Source organism: Neoarius graeffei, chromosome 7, assembly GCF_027579695.1.
Source record: "Neoarius graeffei isolate fNeoGra1 chromosome 7, fNeoGra1.pri, whole genome shotgun sequence".
Classification (NCBI taxonomy): Eukaryota; Metazoa; Chordata; class Actinopteri; order Siluriformes; family Ariidae; genus Neoarius; species Neoarius graeffei.
In genome coordinates this window covers 56547508-56565479 of record NC_083575.1, presented here as the reverse complement: position 1 = coordinate 56565479, position 17972 = coordinate 56547508, and the positions used below count along the sequence as shown (strand labels likewise).

Sequence of the window (17972 nt, the reverse complement as noted above, 5' to 3'; positions counted from 1 at the left end):
TGGATCCAGTTACGGTAGAATCTGCCTAATGTTAATGCTCATGAGTCCACCATCAGGAGAACACTGAACAACAACGGTGTGCATGGCAGGGTTGCAAGGAGAAAGCCGCTGCTCTCCAAAAACAACATTGCTGCTCATCTGCAGTTTGCTAAAGATCACATGGACAAGCCAGAAGGCTATTGAAAAAATGTTTTGTAGACAGATGAGACCAAAATAGAACTTTTTGGTTTAAATGGGAAGTGTTATGTTTGGAGAAAGGAAAACACTGCATTCCAGCATAAGAACCTTATCCCATCTGTGAAACATGGTGGTGGTAGTATCATGGTTTGCTGCATCTGGGCCAGGACAGCTTGCCATTATTGATGGAACAATGAATTCTGAATTATACCAGCGAATTCTAAAGGAAAACGTCAGGACATCTGTCCATGAACTGAATTTCAAGAGAAGGTGGGTCATGCAGTAAGACAACGACCCTAAGCACACAAGTCATTCTACCAAAGAATGGTTAAAGAAGAATAAAGTTAATGTTTTGGAATGGCCAAGTCAAAGTCCTGACCTTAATCCAATCGAAATGTTGTGGAAGGACCTGAAGCGAGCAGTTCATGTGAGGAAACCCACCAACATCCCAGAGTTGAAGCTGTTCTGTACGGAGGAACGGGCTAAAATTCCTCCAAGCCGGTGTGCAGGACTGATCAACAGTTATCGGAAACGTTTAGTTGCAGTTATTGCTGCACAAGGGGGTCACACCAGATACTGAAAGCAAAGGTTCGCATACTTTTGCCACTCATAGATATGTAATATTGGCTCATTTTCCTCAATAAATAAATGACCAAGTATAATATTTTTGTCTCATTTGTTTAACTGGGTTCTCTTTATCTACTTTTAGGACTTGTGTGAAAATCTGATGATGTTTTAGATCATATTTATGCAGAAATATAAAAAATTCTATAGGGTTCACAAACTTTCAAGCACCACTGTACCCTAGCTTCTCCACAAGCAACTGTCCTGTGGAGCGTGCACATCGCCCTACTGCTCTTGACTGATCCACAGGGCAGGGGGAGCGTACTGCCCCTTAAGGTGCGGCACCAAGCCTGGACGTGTGCCATGATTGAGCTCTAATCAGGAACAGGTGCATGCTAATTAGTCCTAATGGCATGTGCGTGCCAATATTTGTGGACATGACAGATGTAACCAGACAACTGTTTGACATATCAAGTTTGATATTCGATCGTAACTATATAGTAATGATGTAAAGTGAAAGCGCTGGTTCACTGCTGTCCACCAGACACCCAGCAGAGTCACACCATAATAAATGTCATGGTGTTGTTTCTGGAGCATGGCATACGGTGTCAAAGAAAGGAATAAATATGTATTGTAAATGTGATGTGCATCTCATTGTTGGTATCACTGTCACAAGACAATGCAGCAATTTCTCATCTCATTATCTCAAGCCGCTTTATCCTGTTCTACAGGGCCGCAGGCAAGCTGCAGCCTATCCCAGCTGACTACAGGAGAAAGGCGGGGTACACCCTGGACAAGTCGCCAGGTCATCACAGGGCTGACACATAGACACAGACAACCATTCACACTCACATTCACACCTACGGTCAATTTAGAGTCACCAGTTAACCTAACCTGCATGTCTTTGGACTGTGGGGGAAACCGGAGCACCCAGAGGAAACCCACGCGGACACGGGGAGAACATGCAAACTCCGCACAGAAAGGCCCTCGCCGGCCACAAGGCTCGAAGCCGGACCTTCTTGCTGTGAGGCGACAGTGCTAACCACTACACCACCGTGCTGCCCATGCAGCAATTTACTGACATGAAATACATGACACTACACAATTCGATGGTTCATATGATATATATATACGCTTATGGGTACTGAAATGGGGACATGAACTTATTCACCTAAAACCATTTCTTTTTTTTACCATCAGGTCACAAAACATGTAATCTTTAATGAATGATATGTTAAAAGATAACTTTAATTTTCTGAGATGTAATAAAAACATTTATATGCCAAAGTCAAGCCTATGAGTTCCAAAATGATGTCTGTTACATTACTTCTGTTACGATTGTCCATCTCGCGTCTGTTACAAATTAATTACAATCTAGCTATATACCATGTTAATCTTATTGAAAGAATGTGTATGTTTATTCTACTACACATGTTTATTAATTATATTTGCTAAAACATCACCTTCCTATGTTTCAAAAAGTAATTCTACATTGTTAAAATTGAGAATATATATGTCCACAACACTTCTGTTACGTTCTGACTTTGGCATATAAATATGTTTTTATTACATCTCAGAAAATTAAAGTTATCTTTTAACATATCATTCATTAAAGATTACATGTTTTGTGACCTGATGGTAAAAAAAATAAATGGTTTTAGGTGAATTTTTAAAAATAAGTTCATGTCCCCATTTCAGTACCCATAAGCATGGAATCACTCATATATATATATATATATATATATATATATATATATATATATATATATATATATATATGTATATATTCATGCGCGCGCACACACACACACACACACACACACACACACACACACAAACAAACAGGTAGCTCATATCAATGGGCTAAGCCCCTCCTGTCTTTCAAAGGTAAAAGGTTTATAGTATAAGGTTTCATATTTTGGTCATCCACATCATCTTATCTTAACAAATGTTCTAAAGAGGGTTATATGTCCTTTGTTTTTTTTTTTACATTAAGTGCAATAGCACCACTAGTGAGCACATCCATACACAGAATGAAGTGAAGTGAAGCTTTGGGCGAACTGAAATGAACCCAGTGCTGTAGGCTACTATAGGTTTTTATTGTTTTAAAACAAAATGCATTTACTGAACACTCTTCCAATTCTTTCATATTTTTCACTCTAGTTTTCTGCCATGTACTTCTACAACTCAGTTTACAAAGATTTACGTACTTTGTTTCAAATTACTGATTACATTCAAGTTCAAACCCAAATGAATAGGAGTTGTGAAACTGTACGTCAAATTGTAACAGTTAGCTAAATAACACATAATATTTTGAAGTCAGTCAAAACCCTGAAAAGGGCCACAGTGAGCACACTGTCAAATCAGTCCAGATAGTACAGAATGGCTAATTTCATTTTCAGATGATCGCTAAAACTTACTACGGCCTGTTATGTAATGAGTAAGAAAACATGCAGACATTTGCCTGGGACTACAAGGCATTTCATGCAGTTCTACAGTCACACACTGACTTTCAATTCATTCTAAAGACTGAGTCACTTTTTCTCCTACATTATTTATTATTACTTAACAACACAGAAGAGATGGAAAGATTTGGATCAAGTTATTTTTCCTGTTATGGTTAGAATTTTTTATGGTTACTGTTATGGTTAGAATGTTTTTATTTCTCGCAATTTTCATTTGTAAGAACTTTCTTCCTTATTTTTTATCCTTATATTTTTCCTTTGTAATCAAAAGCGTAAAAGAAAAAAATGCTCACATTATTAAGTGTTACCTACGGCCATGACTCCAGCTATTAGTGTATTTTGTAGTGTATTATCACTGCTCTGGCTGATAATGTAGCCTTGTTGTAAGTAACAGATGTTTTAATAAACGTGTTTATTTTGGTGCATTTTAGTGAGGAAATGAACTGATGTGCAAAGCTGCATTTTTACACAGAGGCGAAAGTGGTAATTATTAATGCTTGTTAGCATTTGTAAAACAAACAAATGAAAAACCCTGTAATCAGTATTCTTTGAAAAACCCTGTTCGCTGTAGAAATTCATACAGGGCTGTATTCAGAGTTAAGGAATACATTTATGTTGGGAAAGTTGCTACAGATGCCTAAGGCAATTTTCTGTGCTCTCCATTTTGATTAGGTATATTATCTGATCACATCTCCAAGGTTGTCAGGTTTTTCTTCAATGGAAGCATCTGGGGGTGGCACGGTGGTGCAGTTGGTTCGCACTGTTGCCTCACAGCAAGAAGGTTCTGGGTTCAAGCTCAGTGGCTGACATGGAGCTTTCTGTAGGGAGTTTGTATGTTCTCCCTATGTCTGTGTGGGTTTCCCCCAAAGACATGCAGGTTAGGTTAACTGGCTACTCTAAATTGCCCATAGGTGTGTGAATGGTTGAGAGGAGAAAACCTTTATAATAACCCAGTAGAAGGCAACAGGAAACCATTACTGTAATTCTTCCCTAGAGACTTTGGCCCTGTCCACACGGCAACGGATTCAGGTGACTCCGATACACTTGCTTATCGTTTAGGCCTGGCGTCCACACTGCACCGGCGTTTTGGGTGCCCAAAACGCAATCTTTTTGAGAACGGGTTCCAGAGTGGAAAGATCTGGCAACGTTGCTGTTGTGAAGTCGTCTGGATGAGTAGAACGGATTTGTTTACGATGACGTCACAACCACATGACTGTCAGTGCTTCAGGCCGGGTAGAAGTGTAACGAACTCGATGCGAGTTGTCAACAAATCCTATAACATGGTTCATGAAACGCGCTTACAAAATATTTTCACTGTGAATATTTATTGTGTAATGGTGCAAAGTGAGAGAGAGAGAGAGAGAGAGAGAGAGAGAGAGAGAGAGAGAGAGACTCTGCCCTTAGGGCAGAGTCAATCCCGCCAGCAAAAATAGGGAAAAAAAAGGAGCGATCTCACCTCTTCAGATGTTGGTTTAAATCCTACAATACATTCCTCAAAAAGGGCGTAGAAGAGCAAATTAATCCATCAACGTGTATCATTCAATTTATTCCGGACCATTAAAGACGCCGCCTTCTGCGTAGAATCATACGTCATCCTCGCCGCCATATTGGATAGGTCAAAGCGGAGAATAAAGATTCATGTGCTGCGTTTAACTGTACCAACAGGTTTACCGTCCAAACGAGATCACATGGGATTACCTTTCACAGGTGAGAAACAACAAATTAATCCATCAACGTGTAGCATTCAATTTATTCCGGACCATTAAAGACGCCGCCTTCCGCGTAGAATCATACGTCATCCTCGCCGCCATATTGGATAGGTCAAAGCGGAGAATAAAGATTAGCTGCGTTTAACTGTACCAACAGGTTTGCCGTCCAAACGAGATCACATGGGATTACCTTTCACAGGTGAGACTGGAAAAATACTTTTCATTGTATTTGGTCATTATAATGTAATTTTACGAACAGATTTTCCTGACTTTGTGGCTAATATGAAGTCTCGCGCATAATAGTTTATGCGCATGCGTCCTTACTTCTTCTATTGTTCTGGTGTCTCCGAAGGGACCGTCTAACAGCGCCCCTAGAGGTGTGGCATGTGTATTGCATCGTTTTCAGCAAGCGTTGCGTTGCCATATGGACCTGATATTTTACTGATCGTTGCCCATTTGGACGCGATATATTTTTAAATAACATCTCGTTGCCGTTGTCGTGTGGATGTAGCCTTTGATGGCTGAAGTCGTCACTGCAGTGATATACCAGATAGAGAGGAGCTTCTGAGATGGATTTTTTTCAAAAGTGTCTCGACTACAACTGTTGAAAACACAGGCACTTACCTTGAAGCCCCAAAATAATCACAATAGTAGTATACTGCCACTATATTGCTGTATAAATGACTCTAATTAAAACTAATATTAATCATGGGTTTAATTTAACAATATGGCTTTTTTTCAAGATGGTGGCGTGTACGGACGCAGTGGCCCCTCTCTCTCCACGTTTAGTGTCTAAAAGTGTGTGTTCTAGTGCATGTCTGTGTGCTTTATGTCTACGTACATGTGCGAGTAGTGCACTGACAATGTCGGTCACAAGATATTGTCACCACTGCCTTCTAGCTATAGAGGATTTCAGCCTACGTCATTGTTTCCATAGCGACAATATTTATGCCGCCATTTTGACGGTCACAAATATGGCGACTACCGGTAGCGATACACTGTTGATCATGACGAAGTCTCATTGTCGAGTATTTTATCCGGCCTAGATGACGCGAGTAAGAAGCGATATCACCAGAAAATCAATGATGCTGGTGTACGTGATCCGTACACGTTACCAGGCTATCTTTTTCTGGCTTTGCAGCGCTGCAGCGCGGGTGATCTTCCTGACCTGCAGTCAGGCGTGTGGGGAAATACCAGGGAAAAAACATAAAAGAAAAAGGAGCGAGATGCAGAAAACACCTTCACTATCCAGCGACGTAGGGCATTTACAGGGCGAGCAGAGGGAGAGGTATTTGCAAAAATTGAGGTTAGCAGGCTTAGAGAACGACGTTTACCTGCTTCCACCAGGATTGTTCACTGACGTACGGAAGTACACGAAGCCCTCGTCTTTACCTGACTTCGGCCCACATGATCTGTATACCTATGTCGTTAAAAACCAGGCTGGGTAACATGCCTACATCAGTGGGTCGTCCCTGGAGCCGGTGGCCGCCATCTTATTACAGCTAAGGTTTGCTCACATTTTCATTTACTTTCGGTCCTCAGGATAAACAAAATGTTATTAAATGTCATTGACATAACTTCTTAGTCTGTTGAGACATGGCCCGTTATAAATTTGCTATTACCAGGCAATGACCAAGAACTGTATTATTAGGGTCGGTGTAGTTGTAGCAGTGCACTAGCAGCTAGCTGTTAGCACTAGCTAATGTCAACAACATAGTAGCTGGTATGTTACTGTAGCAATGTTTACGTTCAGTCATTTGGATGACTGTTAAAACCTTTCAGCCTCAAGTTTTTCCTTTACTGTATTTACTAGTTTACTGAGCTAGCGCGCTCGGGCAGGCTGGGAGCGAGCGCACTAGCTCAGGCAGGCTGGGAGCGAGCGCGCTAGCTCGGGCAGGCTGGGAGCGAGCGCGCTTGCTCCCAGCCTGCCCGAGCTAGTGCACTAGCTCCCAGCCTGCCCAAGCTAGCGCGCTCGCTCCCAGCCTGCCCGAGCGCGCTAGCTCAGTAAACTAGTAAATACAGTAAAGGAAAAACTTGAGGCTGAAAGGTTTTAACAGTCATCCAAATGACTGAACGTAAACATTGCTACAGTAACATACCAGCTACTATGTTGTTGACATTAGCTAGCTTGACCTTCAAAATGGCGGACACCGGGGTGTCACGTGACCTGTGACGTCACGTCGAAATCCTCTATAGGAAATATGACCAAACATCTCGTCTTGGACCAGAAAGTCATAGAGGAACTTCGAGGCCTGGGTCTTCTCCGCTGGACTACTACATCACCGGACTTGCCTGCTGTGTCTCACCCAGAGAGGAGGCGCCGGAAGCAGTGTGAGAGAAAACAGAAGCGTGGCAAGTGCAGAGGTATCTGGGCTAGGCTAGCCGCTAGCCCGCACAGACCCGCGATACCATCCCTCATTCTGGACAGATATTGTACTGTATTTGCACTACTGCTATTTTGTACATTGTTTGATTTTAGAGTGTATTTTTACCTATATTATCTATATGTATAAATATTTATATATATTGTTTTTCTTAATATTATTATTATTATTTTATTTTTTTAAATCTTTATCTGTTTTTACAAGTAAGGTGAGAGAGAAACGGCATTTCGATTCTCCTATATGTCCTGGATATATAGTGAATTGACAATAAAAAAATCTTTGAATCTTGACTCAATCTTACAAAACAGCTTATAAAATAGCACTTGATCCAGTATGCACTATTATTTTGTATTTTCTTTTTCATACTGAGCTCTGACAGTTAATTGTGCACAGAACAGAATGTAGGCTTATCATATAAAGCATGTCCTTTTCTGACATATCTATCAAGTTCTGGCTTTAAGTGATGGCACAAGTGAGGAAGAAGTCAGATGATGAGCTACTATGTATACACCGGAGTGAGAGAGCTCAGGTTTGTTTGACTGTATGAAACCTACGGGCTGCTTTTGTGCTGAGAGACACATGAACTACGTAATGGAATCTCTGCAGTCTCATGTCTGACTAGCACAAAGCTGTCCCATCCATCCTCAGACAAGCGTCTGGACGTCTGGACACAATCACGCTCGCACAAATCTTTACCTTCTCACACTGACATGGGAGCTAAGACAACACACGCCACTACAGAGTGTGTATATATTTATATATGTGTGCGCACATGGACAGCGCATGCTTACGTATAAAAGGGTACATACATTTATGATGACTCAGTGAAGAAGTGCTCAACATGTTCTTTTGGCAGGAGCCAAAAGGATCAGACACAACAGAAGATAACAGGCTTCATGTATGCCTACGCTGACACTCTCTGTGAGAAACACCAGGGAATCCTAGAAAGATTCAGGACTCCAAAGGGAATGGGGTAAACCTTCCTATACGTGCTTTTCCTTCACATCATATTCCAGAGAGAGAGAGAGAGAGAGAGAGAGAGAGCACTTAGGGCATTGAGGATCAGGATAATATGACAGATAAAAAACATTAAGCAGCAAAGTGCTACTACTGCGTCATCCACTGCAGTAAGGCATGACATGAAGAGAAGTTCATCAACTGCAGTAAGACAATCAAGACCTGTGGGCATGTGTGTGTAAAAATAATCAGTAAGACAAAGACAGAGTGTGCTGAAGAACGCACATCCAAGACATAAACGAAAGCCGCTAACAGAGAGACTTTAATGAACTTTGCATCTCACGCCACTTCGAAAACAGACCAGTTCAAATTGGAGTGGCTTTTATATAAAAGTTCATTACTAATGTCAGCTTGTAGACAGATATCACTGGCCCGCCCATGCACTCTGTTGGCACATAAAATGCTGAAACACTGGCAGACTGTTCACATTAATTCATCAATCAACCACTTTTTGGAACAATGTTTTTCTCAGTTTCCATAAACCCCCTGGCAAATTAGATTCACTTATGGGTATTAGATTAATGAAGAAAGTATGTGTATTGCACCACCCATTAGCTCAGCTCTGGTGCTTCTCTGCTACTTCGAAGCATTCCCTCTTTACAATAGCAATCTATCAGCATACCCAGAGAGACAACTAATGCACTGGAAGACACACACACACACACACAGAACAAGAAAACAGAGTGAGAATCTGAATTATATCATCATGTGAGTAAAATAAATAAAACTCAGCGCGTTGAGACAATGTGTTATATTGTTTATATGTGATGGATCTAAAATGCATATTCATAAGAAAAAAGAACGTCATTAACACAGTTGAGCAATTATTGCAATGAATTATAGAGCACTTTGAGCACTTTCACACTCATTAGACCATTTGCAGAGTCCAAATTACAATGAACTTGATACTTGTGTTATTGGCTTTGGCTTGGTTCTACACTGCACATAATTAAACAAACAAAATGCAAATAGGTTCATGTAGAGGGGACAAGTCTAAAAATAAATAAATGCATCTCTCCAAACACTTTTATTCATTGCCCAGATATACAGAAATGGAAATGCTAAACAAACCCCTTTGGCAAATCTGAGCCAGTGCTAAATAAATAATTAAATGGCAATATAAATAACAAACAACTAGCTCAAAAACGTCAGGGTCAAATCACGTTTTCATTGCAGTGGAACTGAAGCAGAGTTCTTTATGGAAGTGTTTTTTTTTCCCCTGTTCTACACCCAAGTGCAATTACTGTGTTCACACCTGCGCAAACAAACCACATTGATGGGTATTCACGCACCACAGTTCAATTCAAACCACTAAATGCTGCATATGTAAAAGCACTCATAGACTTATAGACTATTAATTCCCCCGTTCCCAGGTAACAATACTGCAACTATGAATCAACAGTGGTGAAAGAGAGTCCAATAACTCGCTGGATCTGAGAGGAGTCATGCAAAACATCAAGAGAGATGGATATCTGTGCTCATAATTATCACAAAATAAAGCTTTTTGGTAATAGAGACACAGTGAGATGCCTTACTGAATAAAATCAGATAATAAAGTCTGTGACTCACATTAATTATTTACAGACTCATTAGTTTGTAGTCCATTATCTTATTTGCTGTACTGGGCTCAAATTCAGTATTTTCATTAGCCTTTGATGGGCCATTAACAAAGTTTTCACTTTGATATCAGTGTATATCAAGTGTACTGCACTTTTCTTTAACTGTGAAATTACCAGCATTTTCTTTAACTGTGAAAAAGATGACTAGTTGAATAATTCTTACTTTTTTTTTTTAAATTAGGCCTACTGGTCCATCCATCCATTATCTATATCTCTTATCTGTCACGGTTGCGGGGGAAGCTGGAGCCAATCCCAGTTGACTTCGGGCGAGAGGCTGGGTTCACCCTGGGCAGGTCGCCAATCTATCGCAGGGCTAACACAGACATGAACAACCATTTAAGCTGGGCATACACTGTGCGATTTTTTTCAATCGCGGTATTCAGCTGCTGCTCACACTGTACGAGTGAATCGTAGGGGTAAACAGCACGCAGCTTACAATTCCTGTTCTCACACTATACGATCCGATGCTCGGATGCGATCTGACTGCTCACACTGTACTTCCATACACGACTCGTCGGATTCTTGTATCCGGAACTGCAACGTGAAAAAGAGACCGGAAGTCTCTGTTTTCTCTTTCGTACCTGTGTTCACGCATGTGTAGTGTGACAGGTTGAGGTAAATCGGCTCGTGACACTGCTTCAACAGTGCGATAGCCTCACGATGGGCGACCAGGATTTCAAACAGGTTTGATTTTCATCCGATCGATCGGGAGAAGGTCGTGAGGTGTTAATCGCTTGTCGTTACCCCATGTATACTACACGATCCGAGACGCACAATTGAGCCAAAACTCGGCCCGATCTCCAAAATAGTCGTACGAGTGAAAATCGTGTCAAAATCGGGCCAAAAATCGCACAGTGTATGCCCAGCATTACATTCACAGTCTCACCTATGGGTGATTTAAAGTAGCCAGCTGACCTAATCTGCATGTCTTTGGACTGTGGGAGGAAACTGGAGCACCTGAAGGAAACCCACACAGGCACAGGGAGAACATACAAACTCCACAAATACCCCTTTTCCACCAAATCAGTTCCAGGGCTGGTTCGGGGCCAGTGCTGCTGCTGGTTCACAACTCGTTCAACTTGCGAGCCAGCTGAGAACCAATTTGCTTTTCCATAGCTCGCGGTGCTAAGGGGAGCCACATCATTACGTCGCTGTATACGTCAGTTACGTTGTTGCGTTTGCATAAACCTTGGTGCGAACATTGAAGCAACAACAACACGGAGAAGAAGAAGCAGCAACAACAATAATGGATGACTTCGCGTTTGTACAGCTGCTGCTTCTCATCTCATCTCATTATCTGTAGCCGCTTTATCCTGTTCTACAGGGTCGCAGGCAAGCTGGAGCCTATCCCAGCTGACTACGGGCGAAAGGCGGGGTACACCCTGGACAAGTCACCAGGTCATCACAGGGCTGACACATAGACACAGACAACCATTCACACTCACATTCACACCTACGCTCAATTTAGAGTCACCAGTTAACCTAACCTGCATGTCTTTGGACTGTGGGGGAAACCGGAGCACCCGGAGGAAACCCACGCGGACACGGGGAGAACATGCAAACTCCGCACAGAAAGGCCCTCTCCGGCCACGGGGCTCGAACCCGGACCTTCTTGCTGTGAGGTGACAGCGCTAACCACTACACCACCGTGCCGCCCCTGCTGCTTCTCATCACTTAAAAATGGCGACCTTTTGTGGTCTTGCTATTGTTGTTGGTCTTAACAACTCCGCCCCCCCCCCACTAACGTAAGCAGTTCTTTCCTCTGGCCCAGCAGAGAGCTGGTGCTAGCCTGGAACCGTTTTTTCTGGCCCCAGAGCCAGTTCTTTGTCAGTGGAAACAGAAAACCTGGTTCCAAACTAAGCACTGGCCCTGAACCAGCCCTGGAACTGCTTTGGTGGAAAAGGGGCAATAGAAAGGCCCTGATGGCCGCGAGTTTCAAACCCAGAACTTTCTTACTGTGAAGTGACAGTTATTACCACTGCATCACCATACTGCCCAGCCTACTGGTCAACTAGTAAAAATGAATATTATGTGGAAACAAGTGTTTTACTGGGAAATATACCACTCGTATTTTTCAGACGAGCTACATCTGCGACATGCAGATTCAAAACCGTGACATAGATGTCACTCGGAAATCGATGAATTGTTTTGATTTATGAATGTTTGTGTTTGTGAATTTGTTTGTAAATATAGTAAAAAGAAAATCATACAATGGCTTGAAGATACAAAGTTTATCTTTTTGTGTTGAAAATCTCACATTTTTCATACAAAATACATCGCAGGTCTGAGTGACATATTTAAATAATATTGGCTGGCTTTTTTCGTGGTATATCAGAAATATTCCATTCAGCCAGCGTGATATTGAACGAGTCGAACACGAGTTCAATATCATGTTAGCTGAATGGAATATATCTAATACCATGAAAAAAAATCAGCCATTATTATTATTATTATTATTATTATTATTACAATGGAACAATTATAGATTTTACAAAAAGTTAAAGAACAGGGGGTAACTTACCAATATTGAATGCTGATTCTGATTGAATGTAATTCAATGTTTTGTCAATCCAATGTACAAAGTCAAAGTTCTAACAATAAAAATGGTACAAGTCCAAAAAGCCTGAACAACAACCCAACTTATATACAAGCTATATACAGGTTGACAGTTCAAGTTCAAAATTACTTTTGGTAGTAGTTAATTGTTACGTTGCAGTTGTTCAAAACAAAAGGGCTTTACTGAGTGAAATCCACGAGTGAAGTCCTCTTGTAAAAGTCTCCGTCACTTTTCCTCACCTCCAAGTAGAACTTTGACAATATTTCCACTATTGCTCTTTTCCAGTTTTTCGATGTCCATTGATATGATTTCTCTTGTAAATATGCATGAAGAAGGCGGCACGGTGGTGTAGTGGTTAGCGCTGTCGCCTCACAGCAAGAAGGTCCGGGTTCGAGCCCTGTGGCCGGCGAGGGCCTTTCTGTGCGGAGTTTGCATGCTCTCCCCGTGTCCGCGTGGGTTTCCTCCGGGTGCTCCGGTTTCCCCCACAGTCCAAAGACATGCAGGTTAGGTTAACTGGTGACTCTAAATTGACTGTAGGTGTGAATGTGAGTGTGAATGGTTGTCTGTGTCTATGTGTCAGCCCTGTGATGACCTGGCGACTTGTCCAGGGTGTACCCCGCCTTTCGCCCATAGTCAGCTGGGATGGGCTTCAGCTTGCCTGCGACCCTGTAGGACAGGATAAAGCGGCTAGAGATAATGAGATGAGATATACATGAAAAATATCCAGTAAAGTTTCGGTAGCCTTTCGAGAGTTCAGTGCGTCTTTCTCTTTAAATCTTCTGCTTTTAATGAAGCAAACCTTGCGGCCATGTGTGTGTACAAACTGTCACAGTCACTCGCCAGCATGGAAGTTTTACATCTTGGACATGTCTCTTTTCCAGTTTTTTTTTTATGTCTGTTGGTCTGTTTTTCTTTTGTAAATATGCATGAAGAATATATAATGAAGTCTTGGTAGCCTTTTGGGTGTTCAGCACGTCTTTAGTTTCAGTTTTCAGTTTATTTATTTAGTGCTTAAACCTAGCACTGGATTAGCCTCGTCTTCTCTCTTTCCCAACCGGCAAAGTAATGATTCTGCTCATGCACAGCAGAAAAGTTTTGTCATTGGATCTTCGCATGAGCTCTGACGTGTGATGATGTTGTCTTGACAACGTGCAATATTATAACAATATTGGACACTCATTCTCAATTGGGGAGAGTGGCGTAATACATGGAGGATACGCGATATGATAACAATATTGCATGCCATCAATAAATCCACTAGAAGGGAACAGAATACATGTTTTTATTCCATGGAAAAAGTGGCCCATAGGTATAACAATTTCCAATATTTCACTCTGATGACGTCACTCCCAGTGTTTTTCCACTGACTTGACGCAAGCTGTAAAAATGGCAAACCAGTTCAAAATTAAAATTCTTTTGATTAACTTGCGTATTTTTTTGTGGACGTGTCTATAAAATATGAAGAACATTACACGGTTGTGTGAAGATATGAAATTTATCTTCTCGTGTTGAAAAATATATCACTTGTTCACTTTGCTCACTTGTGAAATACATTCACCACTCAAATATAAACATCATATCTTCGGGCAACTGTGGAATATCCTCTACATACATAGTTGTGCAACCCCTAATATGGGCTATATCTGTTTTCCAAATATGAGAAATATATAATGGTACAATTAAACTAATCGCACCTGAAATCATGCAGTTTTACTGAATATCGGTACAGCTGTGATTCACCACAGGGCGAGTGCTTGTAGGTAATCACAGCCGTACCGATATTCAGTATAACTGCACGATTGCGAGTGTGACGTTGCTTTTATGCAACAGTTCTATAAAGAAGAAATATTGAGTAAGTGACATTTCAGACACAATATGGCCAAATGTTATGCTTATATAATAAATCCAGGAGAAGCCATACTTGCTTTATACCACGTTAGCTAGCTCGCTAGCTCACTCACATTGATTTGTACATTCCCATTAAAGGCTCTTCCAGTGAAACTGTTGTCCCTTCTTCCTTTGCATCTTCAACTAACAAGCTTTCATATTTTAAGCAAAAAGTTATATTCCTGAAGTATCATTTGCCAAGTCCACCAAAGATGTCGCTAACACCATCTTTTTCAAACTAGGAAGTGGAATTTTATGGAGCAAATACAGACGAGTGGCGTGACACACACAGTGAAACATCCCAGTATGGCTGTAGGAAATACAGGCACTCTTGGAATGCTGCTCGACCAATCAAATTAGCTAACTAACTGTTGTATAGTAATTTAACAAGTCACATAGGCTGGTACACTAAGAACATACATGTCCTTAATGTCCCATGTCTCCTTTCCACACTCCACCATCTTTTCATTTTTCAGCATACGTATTCGGCGGTCTCCACACTGGGTGAAACATTTCAGGATTTGGAATTAGTCATTGAATCACACAAAAGGCCAACGCCTGATGCATTTCTGAATCATTTTTCGATGTGGGTCTGACTGGCATCGAAAGCATCAGATAAGCATTGATTTTAAACAGCACTTCAGCACTGTGAGATGTGAGCCCACTCACACTGCACAGTAATTCATGCAGAACACAGGCAATCGCTATGCTATGGGTCTGCTGTGAATAGTGTGAAAATGTTAAGTACTAGGCAATACAGGGTGTTTCAGTATTATCTTTAGCAAGTTTGCACAGGCTGAGTGAAATGAGGCAGCAGGCCGTATTTGGCCTTGAATTAGGGACATGTGGTCTATAATATGGTACTAATAGGTTAAGCACCAGATGTCATTCATGTCTAGAGATAGTCCAGGGCCAACGTAAGATGTGGTTTTACGCAACATATGTTTCTTAGTCTTATAAAAGTTCCACAAACAATCATAAAAACACAGTAAGGCAGCTAACTTCAGACTTTAATGCAAGATAATGTGATTATGATCAATGGCATTTCTGACTCTGCACAAGGTGCCAGAGAGTAGCCCATTTTTTATCCAACAATTATGCAGCCTGTCTGCAATGGCTTTTACCACTTATTTCAGGGGTGACAAGCGTAAATTATGTGTGGGCCACATCAGCATTTTTGTGAGCCCTTGAAGAGCCATAAACTATGCCTATTAATTTTTAAATATGTTATTATTACCTATGCCATTGATCAACACCAATAACCTAGGCTCTGAAAGTAAAATTGGAGGTTTCTAGGAAAAAGCAGGGCTAACTGAAGCTATTCAATTGTATGCACAATTAAAAAGTTACAACATTTATTATAATGATTACAGTTTTTACATTTACAGCTTTTAGCACTCACACTTATCCACACCATCTTACAGAAGGGCTTTACTAGTTCAGTTGGTCAGGGACTAAGGCTACATCCACACGACAACGGGAACAAGATTTTTTTTTTTAAATATCGCGTCCACATGGGCAACGGATCAGTAAAATATCAGGTTCATATGGCAACGCAACGTTTGCTGAAAACGATGCAATACACATGCCACACCTCTATGTGCGCTGTAAGACGGTCCCATCGGAGACACCAGAACAATAGAAGAAGAAGTAGGACGCATGCGCATGTAATGGGTTTATTTTTTTCCACTTGCCATTGTGTGTAGTGGTGGGGAAATTCTGCGCTGGCCCTTTAAGAGCGCAGGTAGTTATGGGAACGAGGCGCTGGCCTCTTTCAGTTCATTTTGGAAATGTAAGCGCCAATGCCACTGGACGTTTGCAGCCTGTCCTCAGCAGTGTATTTGTGTCTCATTTCTTCAGAATAAAAAGACTGGTGAACAACACAACGCAACGTCTGTTACACGCATAAACCCCTTCTTCTACCCAGCGTGAAGCACTCACAGGAACAAACACACAACAACAAGAAGAAGATGGCTGTGACTACGCGAGGAAATCGTGCCTTCTGTGTGTGCAAATTAGTTTTATTAGTGTGCATAGTTTTATATAACTTAATTTTCTTATTGTGTGTGAACATTTTGAAAAGGATTTTTATATAATTTATATAACTTTTTATATTGTGTGTGAACATTTTGAAAAGCAGTCTTATCCAATAAAAAAAAGAAATTCAAGAAATGGTTCAGTTACTTGTTTATTTAAAAGAAAAGCTGTATACAAAAGTGAATGCAATGCAGTGGTTCATACAAAACAGTCTGTTGAAGGGTCTTCTGACCCTTTTCCCCTCTGCCTCCATTATAGTCAGGTAACTGTTGCTTTGTGTGGAAGGCTGTACTTTCTGTTCATCAAAGCAGGTGTAAATTGTCTGTCTGGCAGGTCAGTCAGGTTAATGTGTAAACAATTTCAATTTCTGTTGTTACGAATGATGCGCGCGAGAGTGCTGCTTGTTCTAGTCATGTGGTTGTGACGTCATCGTAAACAAATCCGTTCTACTCATCCAGACGACTTCGCAACGGCGCCGTTGCCAGATTTTTTCACTCTGGAACCCGTTCTCAAAAGATTTCGTTTTGGGGCACCCAAAACGGCGGTGCCGTGTGGACGCCAGGCCGAAACGATAAACAATTTTATCAGATTCACCTGAATCCGTTGCCGTGTGGACAGGGCCTAAGAGTACCATCAGTCTACTGTAAAAACCCTGTTGGAAAGGTTAATAGAGAAAACACAAGACAAGACAAGACATTTATTTTCAAATAATGGATAAATAAAGTGCTAATTTCAGTGCTTAGTCTTCATTTCAAGACAGCCAGTGACTCAGCTGTTCAGACAACCAGGGGAAGTTCATTCCATCGCCTGGGTTCCAGGACAGAGAACATCCTTGATTCATGTCTTCCTTGTACAGTACTTTGAGAGATGGTGGGTGGGTGTTTTATGTCCCTCACACAGACTTGTCAATCTTATTTCAGGATCAAAAAGTCAATCACTGAATCCCACTAAAGGCCAACACCTGACATGTTTCTGAATCATTTTTAGATGTAGCTCTGACTGGCATCAAAAGCAGCACAGAGTGTCCATTTAAAACTGTGAAGTGTGTGAAACCTATGCGTGCTATACAGTGGTGGATACAAAAAGCAGACATGGTCTAGTATGAAAATGGTCTCGTAGCTACTACAGGCCATTTCAGTAGTTTACTTTGCTAGACCATGTAGGCAGAATGAAATGAGGCAGCGAGCAGTATTTAGGCCCTGTCCACACGGCAACGGATTCAGGTGAATCCGATACAATTGTTTATCGTTTAGGCCTGGCGTTCACATGGCACCGGCATTTTGGGTGCCCCAAAACGAAATCTTTTGAGAACGGGTTCCAGAGTGGAAAGATCTGGCAATGTTGCCGTTGCGAAGTCGTCTGGATGAGTAGAACGGATTTGTTTACGATGACGTCACAACCACATGACTGTGAGTGCTTCACGCCGGGTAGAAGTGTAACGAACTCGATGCGAGTTGTCAACAAATCCTATAACTTGGTTCATGAAACGCGCTTACAAAATATTTTCACTGTGAATATTTATTGTGTAATGGTGCAAAGTGAGAGAGAGAGAGAAT

The 17972-nt window shown here is 41.3% G+C and overlaps 1 protein-coding gene across 5 annotated transcripts in view; it reads right to left on the bottom strand.

Annotated features, from left to right (window-relative positions):
* The window catches only part of kcnq5a (potassium voltage-gated channel, KQT-like subfamily, member 5a), a 227413-nt gene that overhangs the window by 114944 nt on the left and 94497 nt on the right, over positions 1-17972 (bottom strand). The window lies entirely within an intron of this gene.